The sequence below is a fragment of the Lynx canadensis genome, chromosome D1 (genome assembly GCF_007474595.2).
Source record: "Lynx canadensis isolate LIC74 chromosome D1, mLynCan4.pri.v2, whole genome shotgun sequence".
In the NCBI taxonomy this organism is placed as follows: Eukaryota; Metazoa; Chordata; class Mammalia; order Carnivora; family Felidae; genus Lynx; species Lynx canadensis.
Genome location: NC_044312.2, coordinates 46,184,375 through 46,201,308, shown reverse-complemented (window position 1 = coordinate 46,201,308; position 16,934 = coordinate 46,184,375). Strand labels below are relative to the sequence as shown.

At 38.9% G+C, this 16,934-nt stretch overlaps 1 long non-coding RNA gene across 1 annotated transcript; it reads right to left on the bottom strand.

The window, feature by feature from the left end:
- Positions 1-1,157: 1,157 nt before the first annotated feature.
- On the bottom strand, positions 1,158-16,631 carry LOC115526143. Its single transcript, XR_003972557.1, has 3 exons — positions 16,618-16,631; positions 1,501-1,504; positions 1,158-1,249 (listed from the first exon to the last, which is right to left on the bottom strand). It is a non-coding gene; the product is annotated as an uncharacterized LOC115526143 (long non-coding RNA).
- Positions 16,632-16,934: the final 303 nt, after the last annotated feature.

The window sequence follows — 16,934 nt, the reverse complement described above, 5'->3', positions numbered from 1 at the left end:
CAAACATTCTTTGTCCAATATGGCTTTTCTGGAGCAGAGGCACTTTCCCTGGCTAAAGTCAAGCTTCAGTTGGCCTACCAGGTTCAATAGACTTATATTTCGGTCAATTGCAGTGAAGCCCAAGTTTCTCCTCATGAGTCTCCAATGCCTCATACAAATCTGAGATGTGCCCAGACAGTTATGTAAATGTCTGAGCACCCTGTCACATTAAAGACATCTGTCTGCCTGGAGCACGGAGGGGACCACCAATAGAAACCGTGTGATTCAACAAAACGGCATTCAAACCCCAGCTCTTAACTCAGTTGAGATGCCCTGACACCTATCTTTAAAAACCTTTGCTTTAACAAGATAAATGTGACAGAATTGAAGGGAGCATTGGAGTTTCTTTATAAACCAGGAGAAGTATTGAAGTGGAGTTGAGGACTTTCTAAAACTTCAGCTGATTACAGAGTGTATGAAATTACATAATTCTAATGTTGGAAAGGACCTCAGAGATCATCCAGGTTTTATAACAAATCAGTGATGGTGCCAAGAACAGAAACTTTGCTCCCTGGGAAGAACTTTCTAGAAGCAGGAAGACACTCAGCATCCATGCAACAGTGGAGATTCTAATGAAATGAAGGAAATTCTTTCCTTTGAGGCAGAAAGCCATTCCTTATGATTAAAAAAGAATGATCACATTCAGCTGCCTTATTTTTTTTTCTCTCCTTTTTTTAACTTTCATCAAGCCTTGTGTTGCAGAAAGGTATTTTCTCCTTTATAAGAAGAAAGTGAGAGACTAGATTGATAAATAATCTATATGCTGAGCATTAGAGCTAGCATAGGGAGAAAGTTCACAGCAATTAATGAACTCTGAGTTGAGATTTTTGATCTAATCACAAATCCCAGTTAGCTCTCACCAAGCCAAGATGAAAATCTTGAACAGAATAATAAGTGATTGATGTAATAGCCAAACTATGGAGAGAGCCCAAATGTCCATCGACTGATGAATGGATAAAGAAGATGTGGTGTATATATACAATGGAATATTACTCAGCCATCAAAAAATGAAATCTTGCCATTTGCAATGATGTGGCTAGAGCTAGAATGTATTATACTAAGTGAAATGAGTCAATCAGAGAAAGACAAATACCATATGATTTCACTTATATGTGGAAGTCAAAAAACAAAACAGATGAACATATGGGAAGAGGGGGTGAGATAAGAAAGGGAAACAAGCCACAAGAGACACTTAACAATAGAGAACGAACTGAAGGTTGATGGGTAGAGAATGGGCTAGATGGGTGATGGGTATTAAGAAGTACACTTGTGATGAGCACTGGGTGTTGTATGTAAGTGATGAATCACTGAATTCTACTTCTGAAACCAATATTGCACTGTATATTAACTAACTAAAATATAAAAAAATAAAAAATAAAATAAAGTGATTGATAATAGATTAGAATTTGTAGAGAGATTAGAATTTGTAGAGAATGTTTGCATTTTTTAAGTCTTACTTACCGATCTGTACACTGTATGACGGGATATTGAATGTGATTTTTCTTGTTACCTCAGGATTTCAGCTACATCCCCAAACTAAGGACAATAAATGACACCCCACATTCTATAAAGGAAGGAAAGAGCCGTCAGGCATGGCATCCAGGGTCTCTAGGGAGTGGCCATATGATCTTCTAACTCTCACCCCCAAGGGCAGAAGACTAGAGCCCTGATTTCTTTTGTTGGTGGTGGACAAAGAAAGAAGCCTCCAAGGGGACCACATAGGGTGAGGGAAAAGAGGAGGGAAGAAACAGACTATATATATATATATATATATACACACACACCCTTTTCTCCCCCAGAGATTTCCCACTCTATGTGAAACAGGCCTTTGGAGAAGAATCTTTGAAACAAATGTGAGATTGAAATTTTAAATTGTACCTCACTAAACTTATATCACCTCAAAGTAACTCTGAAGTTTTGGGATCTGCCTGATATTTTCTTGAGTGATGAAGGGGAGACCTGACCAAGCATAATCAAAGGCCATGATGGAAAGGGATAAAATAGGCATTTCCTGTAGTAGTGGACTGGGTTCAGCATATTCAGTAAACTAATTATACTAATTATATTCAGTAAACTAATTATATTAACTAATATTAGTTAATAGTTTATGCTTTTCTAATGAAAGAGTTTGGGTATTTTTTTTCTTGAACAAGAAAAGCACAATTTTGAGGTGAAGCATGATATTACGTTTTCTCAGGGACCATCATATTAGGAAGGGACTAGCTGTTTGGGACAAATATTCATTGGAAATCCAAACTACAAAATTGTATTAAATGTCAATCACTGAAGCAGGAAGAGTGAAAACAAGTAGTTCCCTTTTTCTTTTCTTTTTCTTCTTTTTTTTTTGTTTTTTGTTTTTTGTTTTTGTTTTTTTTTTTTTTTGAGAGAGAGAGAGAGAGAGTGCTCTAGAGCTAGGGATAGGCAGAGGAAGAAGGAGAGAGAATCTTAAGCAGGATCTGTGCCCAGCTTGGAGCCCAATGTGGGGCTTGATCTCACAACCATGAGATCATGACCTGAGCTGAAATCAAGAGTCAGGCACTTGACTGACTGAGCCGCCCAGGCACTCACAAGCAGTTTTCTTAATAGCATATTTCTCTCCTACCTCCCTCACCCCCAACTCTAGTTATGAACTGATGACAAAAGCACAGTGTGACTATTACCTACCCCAATCCATTAAAATTTCAATAATGCAGCTTCAGATTACTTGAAATGTGTAAGAGCTTTGCCATACTGCTGGCTAGATTAAGTTGTTAATAATAGAAGTCCCAAGGTCAAATGAACTTGCTGAAGAGGCGATTAGCTACTTGAACAATTGATTTTTTTAAGATTGCAGAGAATTTTAAACCTAAAGACTTCTCTGTTCTTTCCTGTCTTTTAATTGTAATTTTGTTCACGTTCATTCATGTTCAGATCATGTTTCTACTTGTTGCCATCTTCATAGTGTTGACTTTTCTTTCCCAGGTGTTAGCTCTTGAGTTTGCCATCATCCACACATTTGGTAAATTGGCATTCTGGGACTTCATTAACAGGAACTTTGGGGTGGAACAGAGTCTGTGGTTTAAAAAAATCAACACTCTGAAACTCTTATTTAGTTATTTTTGCAGCATTGGCGTTTTTAGAGAAACACTAGCAAAATGAAGTAATATCAAACTCAGTAAAAAAAAATTACACCCTAAGGCTAGATTCAATCTCATTTGGCCCAATAGCCTTTCTGTTCTACCCCTATAGATACAGGTCTGCAAACTGAGAATTCATGTTCCGTTTAGTAACTTTCAATAATTTCAAGGCAAAAACAACCAAAAGAATGGATTAATTCATTTTCAATAAGATGTGAAAACAAAAAAGATCCATTTAATTCTGAGTTAACTGAAAAAATCAGTTGTCCAGTCACCACCATTCTCCGACTTTTGGTAAAGTAACCTATTCTCCTTTTCTTCACCTTTAATGGTGGCTCGGGGATATGATGATAAAGGGGTTAGAGGGGGAATTTAGTAAGAGGGAGAACTGACAAGAGAAGTAAGTGACACATGAAGTTAAGAGATGAAGTGACTCTGGGGCACAGGCATCTAGCTTGTAGCTCATGGACAAAATACCATCCCTCTGATTGAGAATTTTAGAAGAAAAAAAAAAAAGAATACTACTAAATTAGATGACATACCTGAACTAGAACTAGAAGGCTAGAGTTCTATAACTGCCTGCCTGACTCCAATTGTGCAGAGGTAGAGGTGTCACCCAGCAGATTTGGATCGATTTATTAATCATTAGGAAGAAAGTGAATGCTATTATCAAATTCTGAGGTGTTTGGGCTTAATTACATTAAGACTACATCGTGATACCAGAGCATTAAGGATTACTGAGTATGGGAAACACAGATTTGGATTAAGCAAACATGACTCATATTTGAATCTCATTCAATAACCCATTCCCAGTCATGGATCCTCTTGACTCACTATTGTTATTAGTGAAACGTCATGCAGACACATGAAAACCTCTGGGTGTCTCTGCCTTGGATGTCCTGAAAGTGCCTGGGATCCTATACCACATAGCCTTTTCCAGACAGTCTTGGTTCCTTGGGGAGCCCAAAGCATATTTGCTCATAACCCTCTCTGACTCATAGGGACAGTACATGGAGAGTCCCAACAGGCAAAACCACCCAAATGCCAGAATTGGTAAAGCAGAAAAGATGATCGCATTATGACTCTCAACTCTAAACCCTTTGGTTGCCACAATGGAACACAGTGAATGTTCTGTGCTTAAAATTTGTGGACAACAGTGATCCTCTTTACAAGGTTAAAACAGCTACTTGGTTCTTAGGATAGTATAAAAGCTTCAAAAGAAAGACTAAAACCAAATCTTAACACTCAATATATTTAACCCAAGTTTATGGAATTGCATGAGTAATGATTACATCTTGTGTATTTCTTGGAGCAAACATAAACATCAGCGTTTTAGTGACAGGGTTTTAAAAAGGTAACATGTACATTTGTGTGTGTGTGTGTGTGTGTGTGATATGTATACAAATATAGGGCATAGCAACATGTTCTATTATTATTTTTGTTTCTTTTTTATTCATTTTATTGTAGGTATAGCTCTATTATTAACAGCCCAAAGTAATAGATGACTTATAAATGAGAAATGAGCATAAGATACAGAATAGGAAATAAACTCCTTTACTTACCTTGGCTTTAACAATCTTATGGTTATCTTTCAAGATATCTGCAATTTCAGTTCATCAAGAAAGGGTATGTTGAAAATATGTTTCATGGACCTTCTTTTCTGAGACAGGAAGACCAGGAAATGCATTGATTCTGGCACCCCCGTTTGGTAACTGAGGATTGCTGTTCTAGATTTTCCCACAAGTGCTCTCACCTTGCCCCCCCTTACTTCTTGTTCTAGCAGTTTCCTCCTCCTTGAGCACTCTTTAGTCACAATGTCTAAATCATAGGTATGTCTAAATCATAGGTATTCTCCGCTGCCTTGTTCATATGCCCCCTCACACTTCAAGCTTTGCTTAGTACATCTTTCCTCTTAGAACTACCACCACTCAAAGCCTTGGTCTGTGCTTCAAGCAGGCCATTTCCCAAATCTTCATCATCAAGACCTGCTCTCCCTTCCATGAATTCCACATTTTGAAAAGGTGCATCTCCCATGTAAACAGAATTTATTAAGAAAAAATTTGGATGATTCAGTTAGTACTTTTGCTTGGGCAGTTATTGTGTAACTATCAATAATGTCATTTCTATTTAATATTATGAATTGCATAATCACATGAGTCATTGTCATGGCTGTGGCACTAATTATAATAATGAGGGAAAAGTTAAGTCAGCAGTTAGTGGTCTAACTCCAGCTGTTGTGTTATACTTGTGTCCAATGTCATGCCTGTTCCGGACATGTTCCATTGGGACACTGAAGCCATCCAATGTGTGTCAGTAAAAACATGTCACCCACCAATGTTATCCCAGAAATTCTAACAATGTTATCAACAAGCCATCAAAACTATTGATGAACATGAGCTAAGCAGTGTTAATACAGAGTCGGTATATTTTAGCCTGAAGAAAATTGACATTTTATTTTACCTGGTGGTGGGGTACCTGGGTGGCTCAGTCAGTTAAGCGTCCAACTGGCTCAGGTCATGATCTCACAGTTCGTGGGTTCAAGTCCCGCATTGGGCTCTGTGTTGACAGCTCAGAGCCTGGAGTGTGTTTCAGATTCTGTGTCTCCCTCTCTCTCTCTGACCCTCTCCTGTTCATGCTCTGTCTCTCTCTGTCTCAAAAATCAATAAAAACGTTAAAAAAAATTTTTTTTTATTTTACCTGGTGGGACAAGCTTTTGGTTTCTGCAAAGCTTTATTTAATGCTGAAAATAGCTTTTGAACCTTCAGCTTTACTTTCTAAAACCCTTAAGGTTCTGGGGAGGCTGAACTGAGAATGAGAAGCCTTTATTCTAATCCTCTCTGAGTCTTTAACCAAACCTCCGCTGTATTCAATACTGCTATAACTTTGAAGGTCTGGTTCCAGAAAAACACTGATCATAGACAACTGTCCAAAATGTCAAATAGTAGCTATTAAAGGGAAAACTTGAGAGTCAGCTATAGTGTCCTGCCTTTTCACATACTTGGCTGGGCTTGGAATAAACACTTCTTATCTTCATTCTCAACTGAGATAATATTTAAAGAGCGGGTTATAAATTTATTGCAGTCCTACTGTATGGTAGACACTTCGCATTTATTATTTCTATTCCACCAACAGCTTTACATGGTAGGTTTCATAATCTCCATCTAATATTATATGAATTTATATTTTTATGCATTTTAGTATATTTAATGTATCTTGTTCATATTAATTTTTTCCTCTTTAAAACTGGTGACTTTCTTCTGTTCAAAGTCACCTTTGACACTGGTTATCCACAAGTTATTACAACAGAAACAAAAAGAGAATTAAAAGAATATGGTTCATGTCTATCACGTCTGATCAATAGACTTGGAAGAACACTTTCAAAATGAATTTTGACCTCAGCTGAAAAGATACATAGTCTCAGGCTAAGGGTCTGGAACAAGAGGGTTAGAAAGACAAGGAAATACTAATTCTATCCTTTTTAAACAGACTTTTGCTATTTCTAGTTCACCCTCATGTCTAGAGTATAGCCCTTTGGGGCCCCAGTTAAGGACCTGGAATATCGGCTAGTGTCTCTTCTCTTTAGAAGGCCCGGAACTCTCTGGGGGCGCCTGGGTGACTCAATTAAGCGTCTGACTCTTGGTTTTGGCTCAGGTCATGATCTCACGGTTCATGGGTTCAAGCTCTGACTCTTACTCCACAGCTGGCAGTATAAAGCCTGCTTGGGAATTTCTCTCTCCCTCTCTCTCTGCCCTTCCCTGACTCGCACTCAGTCTCTCTCTCTCTCTCAACAATGAATAAACCTTAAAAAAAGTACGTCTATAAATATATTTCCCTGAAAGTTCATAGATTTATTCATAATAACCAGATAGCCCCAAATTGGAAAGAACTCAAATCTGGTGTTGATTGTGGTTTTATCAAATTCTCTATTTCAAACAGTTTTGTCATATGCAGTTCACTCTTATTTGGTTTGGTCCATAAGAATTTGTGGCAGTCAGATTTTCTTTTTATCATTCAAAATATCCTTTTCTGTCTTATTGAAACTTCTGCTCTGAATTCTACTGTATTTGATATTAATTTTGTCTCCTTGCTATTGCTTGGTTTTCATATGCCTTGTACACTTTTCAATGTTTCTCTGCCAGGTCTAACAGGAAGCTGGTATTCGCTGACACGCCAGTATTGTTTATAACAAACATCTGTTCTAATTGGTTAGCGCCCATGCCATTGTTAGTTAACTATTTTAAAAATCATTTTTGTTTTGTTTGGTTTCTTGAAAATACTTAAGAGACAGATTTTGATTTTTCTTCCAATTTGTCATTTGATGGGATAAATTAATTTATTACATTTATTATTAATGATATGCTTAGTTTTATTCCTTCCATCATATTTTGCACCTACCATTTATTACATTTTGTTATTAATTCTTTATTTTCTTCTTTTTGCTAGTTTATTCAAGTTTTTAAAATTTCTTCTTTCCTGTTATTTAGTATGAGAGTTACACTGTTTTTTTTTCTATTTTAGTCATATTAAACCTATATTTCTTTATTGATATAAAAATATATTATAGTCCCAACCAAAAGTAGACTGTTAACATGCGTTAGCTTCTCTACTCTCAACTTTCCTTACCTTCACTAAAATGAAACCTGGACCATGTTTTTTATTTCTCCATCTCATGAGCTCTCTGTCCCGCAAGAGTTAAATTTTCTTGAAATAAATTACAATTTATTTCAAGGTTACAAATAAGCTTTTCCTTAGAGATGCCTCTTTTAGCATCTGTGAGTTCTCAGAATTTACCATCACCTGCTCAGAATTAACTATACATTTTTAATAGATGAATTATTTATTGCCATTCTTAACAACTGATGCAAACCACTGACTTGCCACAGGAGGTAACAAGTGTCTGGACAGGTAAAGAGAGCAGTTGCTACCTGGTGAGATTGTAGAAAGCCTTGTGGAGAGGTTGAGGTTTCAGTTGAGATAGACAAGACTTCAATAAAAGAAGTCGGCAGAACATTCCAGTTAGAAATGTAAGCATGAGCAGAGAAATCAAGTCCAAACACTGAAGAGTGTTTAGAAGATGGAAAGGAAGCTATTCAAATTGACTGAAGATTGAGGAGAAATAATATTAGAAAATATTCTGGGATCGCCCTGCTTCAGGCTCCACCCTGAGCATGGAGCCTGCTTAAACTTTTTTCTCTGTCTGCGCCTCTCTCCAGCTCTTGCTCTTGCTCTCAAAACAAACAAACAAACAAACAAACAAACAAAAAACAAAAAAACCCAAAAACAAACAAAAAAAAACACAAAAAACCAAAACCAAACAAACAGGAAAAGAAAAGAAATCAGGTCTTAAAGGATCAGAATGCCAAGCTGAGGAGTCTGTGATTTATTCGTTTTTTGGGGGGCAAGCCTGGGAAGGTCTGTGGCAGTGGGGTGAGAAGAGAATAAGCATGGGAGCCATTTCTCTGCTCCAGGAAAAATACAGTGCAGCCCATGCATGGCAGCAGGATTGAAACCTATGCTTCACCCTGTACAGTGAGAGCCAAATAGGGTTCAGCATGGGGTTTGGAGGAGTTTTGCCTGTAACTCTGTTTTGCTGGCATGGAAGATCCAAATAATACACATGACAGCAGAGACTGCCTCTGGACACTAGCAACTCAGTGACAGGTTGGAAGCCAGGGAATGAATTGTTTTTATTAAACCTCCGACGGCTCAACCCATTGCACATTAAATCATATGAGTTAGCAACCACAGTTTCCTATTATGATAGGCTTATTTGCTCTTCCATAAACACTTCTTTCAAAGATCAGATGCAGAATGCGGCAAGCCTGAATACCGACATTGGGGCTCAAGATCCTATTTTCACTGTTTATGCATAACAACTTCAGGATTTCAGAATTGCAACATGAAAAATGTCATTGCATAAAACTGAAACTCAATAACTTTTATATCAGAGCTGCTACCTACTTAATCAAATTTATCCTTTAATGCCTGCAGCCTGGGTAAAAGGAGTGATGTATTGTTACTTTACATCCATCCATCCATTCCCTATTTATTGAATACCTCTTTGTGAAAGGTACCATGCAAGACTTTGTATACAGTGTCTCATTTAATCCTCAGAATAACCCTTTGAGGAATCTGAGACTCAGAAATAAGACATTTGTTAGCAGAGTCTCTCTCTCTCTCTCTTTCTCTCCACCCCATCCCCCACTCCCCCAAGGAACTGAGCCTACATCTACAGGATCTGGCCTCTGGAAGCTATTTTTGGGCAGAATCTTACCTCCTTTGTCATTATTGATTGGGATCACCCATGAACATGTGACCCAAGCTGAGCTAATTAAGTTCTTTCTCCTAGAAATTTAAAATTGGAATTCAGGGACGGAGAGTCTCTGCTTGCGGCTGGAACACATAGATTAGACAGCCTTGTGGAGGCAGATTGCAATAATATGGTTAAAGAAGGAAGGCAGAGAAAATGCCTCTTAGGAGGCAGAGAAAATGAGAATAAAGCTTCTGCAAAGAGAGAAGCAGAAATGAGAAACAGTCATGATAGCCTTCTTCCCTCCCTTCTTAAGCTCTAGCTCTATTCCTACCCTTGATTTCCAGAAGATACCCTATATCCTTATGACAAAGTCTCCTTATTAGCATAAACTAGCTTGTTTTTCTCTGTTCCTTGTAATTAAGGAGTCTTAATACAACTAGCATATGAGAGAATTTGAACCCAGGAATAATTCCAGGCCATGTTAATAGCCACTACACCAAATTGCCTCTCTAGGCAAAGAATTGCTTAACTCACGGACAGTGTGTTAATTCTGGGTGAAGATATGAGAAGCATGCTAGTGACTTTTTACCATTCATTTATTTCAATGGCAAAGGAAGGATTTCACCAATTTATATACTCACTCATATACAGATTTAAAGAAGCAAGACAACTACACAAGTTTTGGTGGTGAGCTCACTGTCTTGTCAGGAACTTTGATGCATCAACAACCCTGCTGTCATCGTCATCATCATCATCATCACCATCATGTTCAGCAAGCAAGGCTATATGGGACCATATGCCCTGGAAGATCTCCAAATTATTGCAAATTACTTGGCTTGAGATCATTGATGTGCAGTGACTTCAGGGACTATGGCAGACACTATGGCAGGTTCACCAAGCCTATTTTCTCTTCCTCCTGGACATGGTTTTATTACATTTCCCAGGCACCCTTGAAGTTAGTATGGCCACAAGACCAGGCAATGAAATATGAACACAAATGATCTGAGCAACTTGCAGGCCTGGCCCATAAAATCACCTAATGACCATCCTCTGTGCTCTTTCTCCCAAATCAGTGATCTTGGAATCTACATACTGAGAATGAAGGAAATCCAAGATGAAGGGGGCATGGATTCCTTAATTATCACTTGGAACACAACCAACCACTAAGTAGGGAAATCCATCTGAACTTTATATGAGCAAGAAGCATATTTCTATTTTGTTAAGCTACTGATATTTTGGAGTTTATGTATTATAGGAGCTAGCATTACCTAAAAAGGGATTATCTCTCTGGTTAAAGTACATATCCCAAGACAAGAGAACTTCATTAATGAATAGATATTTTAAAAGGGAAAGTTCATCACTACTAACAGGTCATGTTTAGAATTTTTCCTTTTAAGACTTGACTACATACCAGGTCGCTGTGCAAATAGGATGACTCTGACTGATCAGCATTCCTGGCATCTCAGTGATGAAAAAGTCCAGTGTTTTCAGCCCTTTACTGATTAATCACATTTCCAGCAAGAAAAAAAGTAACTCTCAATTTTAGCAGTCACTGTGGCTATAGGAAAAATTCTCCCATGCCAGGAGAATTGTTTTTGCAAGGATGAGTTTTCTTCAAAGACTTTGATTCACAGTTCAGGCCATAAATTGTTAAGCAGAGACAGCAAAATGTGATAAGGGCCAAGCAAATCCTCTACTGGGAAGAGTAGAGCAATTCTGTGGCTAATCTCTTTAACCACAGAGATCAACACTCCAGACAGTTTAGGCCACACAGCAGGTTATTGTTTTTGTTGTTGTTATGGCTGTTAACTTATTTTTAACACATTGTGGGCCAATGAGCTCAAATAGAGTCCAGTGTCATTTGTAAGAAATGCCCCTTTCTTCTCTCTGTCCCTCATCCTTAAGCTAGAGTCAGAGTATACCTAACTGGTTGTCTGCACAGTGCCAGTTCACAGAAAAAGCACAGCTCTCTGCTTTACTCTATCCTGATATCCTTGGTCTGGGTAAGCAACCCTAAAGAAAACTGGGGAGAAACATGCATTTGACACTTGGGAATAGAGCATCTCAGGTGACATTTGATGGTCAAGACTAAAGTAGACCTAGAATGAGTCTAGTTAACTTGCTAGGGGAGCAAGTGGAGATCTGGGATGAAAATCCTGGAGAATAGTTCAGGGCCATTGTTCCAACGCAGCTGGCGAGACCTTACTATTCTAGTCAAGGAGGGTCTGTAAGCAGATGGCATGGCTCCAGGCACTCAGCCACAGAGGGGCATGGATGCAGGAGAATGGAGAGGAAACCAGGCACTGAGGCACAGCTCCTTGCTTCCCCAGCACACCTCTGTTCCAGCTTTTCTTTTAAGGTGCTGTGATTATTGCTGTTTCCCTCTAGAGATTGTCATCTCCATGAGGACATGGACCAGTTTTCATGAAAGTCAATTTTAAGGTGTCGATTGCTTGTGCAAGACAACTCAATGGAGTAAGAAGGATAGTCTTTTCAACAAATTGTTCAGGAACAACTTGACCTCCTTTGGCAAAACAAAAACAAAAACAAAAACAAAACAAAAAACAAAAAAAGAAAAGAAACTTGACCTAAACCTTCACATCATATATAACTACTAAAAAATAGATCATGGATTTAAATGCAAAATACAAAACTTACAGAAAAAAACATAGAACATCTTTAAGACCTAGAGCGAGGTGACAAGTTATTAGACATGACACCAAAAGAGTAATCCATTAAAAAAAATGCTACTAAATTGGACTTTGTCAAAATTAAAACTTCATTCTGTGAAAGTACTTCTAAATAGAAGATAGAAAGACAAGCTAGAGACTGAAAAAGAATATTTGCAAAACACTTACCTGACAGAGGTCTTATATTCACAAGATATTAAAAAACTCTCGGTGTGCCTGGCTCAGCTGGTTGAGCATCCAACTCTTGATATTGGCTCCGGTCATGATCTTGTGGTCGTGAGATCTAGCATCACTTCAGGCTTTGTGCTGACAGCACACAGACTGCTTGGATTCTCTCTCTCCCTTTCCCTCTGCCCCTCCCCTGCTCGTGCATTCTCTGTCTCTCAAAATAAATAAATAAACTTTTTTTTTTTAAATTTCAAAACTCAACAGTTAAAAAAAAACCCTCAAATAATCCAATTATACAGTGGGAAAAGACATAAACAGATATTTTGTTACAGAGGAGATACAGATGGCTAAAGAAGCACATGAAAAGAATTTCTTTTTTTTTTTCAATATATGAAGTTTATTATCAAATTGGTTTCCATACAACACCCAGTGCTCATCCCACAAGGTGCCCTCCTCAATACCCATCACCCACTCTCCCCTCCCTCCCACCCCCCATCAACCCTCAGTTTGTTCTCAGTTTTTAAGAGTCTCTTATGCTTTGGCTCTCTCCCACTCTAACTTTTTTTTTTCCTTCCCCTCCCCCATGGGTTTCTGTTAAGTTTTCAGGATCCATGTAAGAGTGAAAACATATGGCATCTGTCTTTCTCTGTATGGCTTATTTCACTTAGCATAACACTCTCCAGTTCCATCCATGTTGCTACAAAGGGCCATATTTCATTCTTTCTCATTGCCACGTAGTACTCCATTGTGTATATAAACCACAATTTCTTTATCCATTCATCAGTCGATGGACATTTAGGCTCTTTCTCATGAAAAGAATTTCAACATCATTAGACATTGATGAAATTCAAATTAATCCAGCAGGAGATATCACTACAAACCTATGACAACAGCTAAGATAAAAAGTTGTGATAATACCAAATGCTGGAAAGGCTGCAGAGAAACCAGATCTCTCCTACCTTGATGGTGGAAATGTAAAGTGGTACAGTCACTTTGAAAAATGGTTTGGCAGGGTTTTTTTTGTACCAAACTAACCATGCGCTTGCCATACAACCTAGTGATAACATTCTTGGGCATTTTATCCTGGAGAAATGGAAACTTACACTTACGCAAAGACCTGTATGCAAATATTCATAGTAACTCTATTCATAGTAACAAAACACTGCAAACAACCCAAATGTCTTTCAAGGAGTGAATGGTTGAACATCTTCTGGGACAATCATACAGTGCAATACTACTCAGCAACCAAAAAGAACAAACTCCTGATGCATGAGACAACTTGGACTAACATCAGGAGGGATACAGGAGCTGTGGGTCTCTGCACTGAGGGATCAGGTAATCTGGCCTTCCTGAGGAAATGATGTTTAAGCTGAGTCTTTGCACCCTGAATAGCCTAACAAAGTGCTTAGATTCTCTGATGAATGAATGAATGAGGTACCAGGCAAAGGGACCAAGGTAACTTCAAGACAAGTAGCAGGAGTGATAAATTACTGAGACAGTGAGCCGCCGCCATGATATCTTACATTTCCCCAAACCAGGGGAATTGACAGCAGGTTTGGAGCTACATGCAAACAAGGGTTATGGGATTCATCTGGAAAAGTCAGGCCTACATAAACAGTAGGGCTGGGAGCCAGGCAAAGCATGCAGGATTACCATCTTTCACACTATTTTCTATGTTATATACATTTAGCACTTTTTAATAACACACTGCTATCATTTCAAATAGCCTATTCCAAACAAACGCTTGCTAATATTGACATAGATTGTCAAATTCTTGTTCATAAATTGTTTGATTGGTGTTATTTTGTGTGTGTGTGTGTGTGTGTGTGTGTATGTGTGTGTGTGTGTGTACAAACACATATGTGGAGAATTCCATCTAGCTAACAAGAGAATGCATATTTTCTTATTGGCTAGATGGGAACTCTCATGTGGGCAGAGGTGTTTTTTTTTTTTTTTAATGTTTCTTTATAAGAGCCTCTGTCAGTGTTTTCTTTGTATAAAACAGGCACACACATTTAAGCTGGACTACACCTTAGGAGATCATTTTGTGCTCCCTGCTCTGTCCCCACTCATTTTACAAATGACGAACCCAAGGCCCAGAGCCAAAAGTATCTCTGTTGTTCACGGTCTTACATGGTTTCACGTGCACATTGATTTGAAATCATGAATTATGAAGGTGCTCATATCAGAGAATATTAGACCCGGAAGGCATTCACACAAAATCACACAAGTAATTAGTGACAGAGCCAGGCGTCTCCCAACCCCCAGTCTGATGCTTCCTCCATAATCCCAGGCTCTTTCTGTGGGTCCTCCACATCACTGTGGACTGAGGTGACAACTGTTTCAGGTGAGGTAAACTTCCTGCCCCAAGTGGGAATTTTGTAATACAGCCACCCCAAGGCTAGTTGTTGACTTCTCAAGTTTGTATTGTTTTTACTACTGATGGAAATTTTCAGAGGGTTATTTGCAGGTTTGATGGGCCTATGCCATTCTTGCTTTTGAAACCCAGGCAGGTTTCAGCAACAGTCATTACCTGGGATTACTGGCTTCCAGGATTTAGGCCTGGCACGTTCTGAAATCCATGTGTGCACAGCTTCATGTCAGGTGGCATATCAGGCTCCCTTGCCGTGGGAACATACATGAAAGTCTTCTTAAACTTACAGTTACCAATGTGGCTTACTCTGCAAGTCTCTTCATGACGTTTTCCCTGGAGGTTTGTTTAGCAGGTTTTAATGGTTAAAGTGAAGAGAGACTAAGTACTTACAGCATTTAGAATGTGCCAGATTTTCACTGGTGCAGAGCCACTTTTATGCAAATCAGTTTCCCATTTGCCTGGAGCTTAAAGCTCTTCCTTCCTGGACAGGGGCCCTTAGAGTGAAAGATTGGTTCAATTAAATGAAAAGCTGAACAAGAGATGGGTGTGTGTGTGTGTGTGTGTGTGCATGCATGCATGTGCAAAAACAGTTCTTTTTATCAAATTAATCAGGTATGAACAGTTTAATTAGACAGGTTAATTAAGATAGAGACAATCCCAAATTGAAGTTATGTTTTGGCCTCAAATGAATGTGGTGTTTTTCTTTACACTGATATCAGAGACAGGAGAAATGATTCAAGCTCCAGATGCAATTCATTTTCCCTCCCTCCTTTCCCTGCCCCTGTGAAAAGACCTTGCTTGCTAGATCAGCTTTTTGGGGGAGGTGCACCCTCTTGCACAGGGGGAAGAAACGGGGTTTTGACAAGTAGGCAAAAGAAAGAAACCACAGACATTAATTAGGCTGATCTACAGAACACTGAATTAAGACAGTAAAAGGAGAGATGATGTTAGAGCTTAAATGCATTGAATTGGGGAAACTTTGGGGAGCATGGAGTAGGGGAAGAAAAAATTCTTGGAGCAGATACCATGCATGAGAAATGATGAGGACATGAGATAGGAAAAGAGAATATCAAATAATTTTTATTTTTCATTATTTTGCATTTAGTGTTGCGTGAGAGACTTCAATAAAAAAATTAAACTTCTCTTGGGGCCCCTAGGTAACTCAGTCAATTAAGCATCTGACTTCGGCTCAGGTCATGATCTCACAACTTATGAATTTGAGCCCTGTGTTGGATTCTGTGCTAACAGCTCGGAGTCCGGAGTCTGCTTTGGATTCTGTGTTTCCCTCTTTCTGTCCCTCCCCTGCTCATGCTCTGTCTCTCTGTCTCTCTGTCTCTCTCAAAAATAAACATTAAACTTTTTTTAAAAAAAAATTAAACTTCTATTTGATTATTTGGGAAGCAGTGCCAAATTTCCTTCAATATGAAAGCATACGAGGATGGAGTCACCAGGCTGTTGAAACTTTTACACATTACACACTAAATGTTAAAGAGCAGGCAGTTTTCAACATTAGCTGTCGTGTGTACACAGATATGCTTTCACGTACACATACATTATTTAGCCTGATCAACTAGAGAATGAATACTTTCTGATAGTCCAGGGGGAACGGATGAGAGAGTGTGTTGGAGCAAGACCATCCTCTCCAATGGAAGAAAAACAAATCAAAATATCACCTCTACATCATATTTCAGTCATGGAGGACAGCATTCTTATACAGTATCAACGGCATAGATGGAACATTGTTAACAAAGGCCTGGACCCAGGGAGCCTCAGAGAAAGAGAAACATGGGGATCACGACTAAGGACCATACAACTATTTCCTACTCTTTTGCAACATTGCATTTACATAAAACTACTACAATACATCCAGCTATAAAGAGTCTCTATTATTCCATGTATTTAGTTTATACCTCTAGAAAGCTCTACAGAGGTGATCTTTTAAAATTTTTTTTTTCAATGTTTATTTATTTGTGGGACAGAGAGAGACAGAGCATGAACGGGGGAGGGGCAGAAAGAGAGGGAGACACAGAATCAGAAACAGGCTCCAGGCTCTGAGCCATCAGCCCAGAGCCTGACGCGGGGCTCGAACTCACGGACCGCGAGATCGTGACCTGGCTGAAGTCGGACGCTCAACCGACTGCGCCACCCAGGCGCCCCTACAGAGGTGATCTTAATATCTGGTAAGGTCAAGAACATCTTTGAGACTCAGATGAAAGTGACGGGCCCATCCTAGAAAAATGCACATACCTCACAAATACTTATCACTCGCTGCTTTGTGGGTTCACGAATCCTCC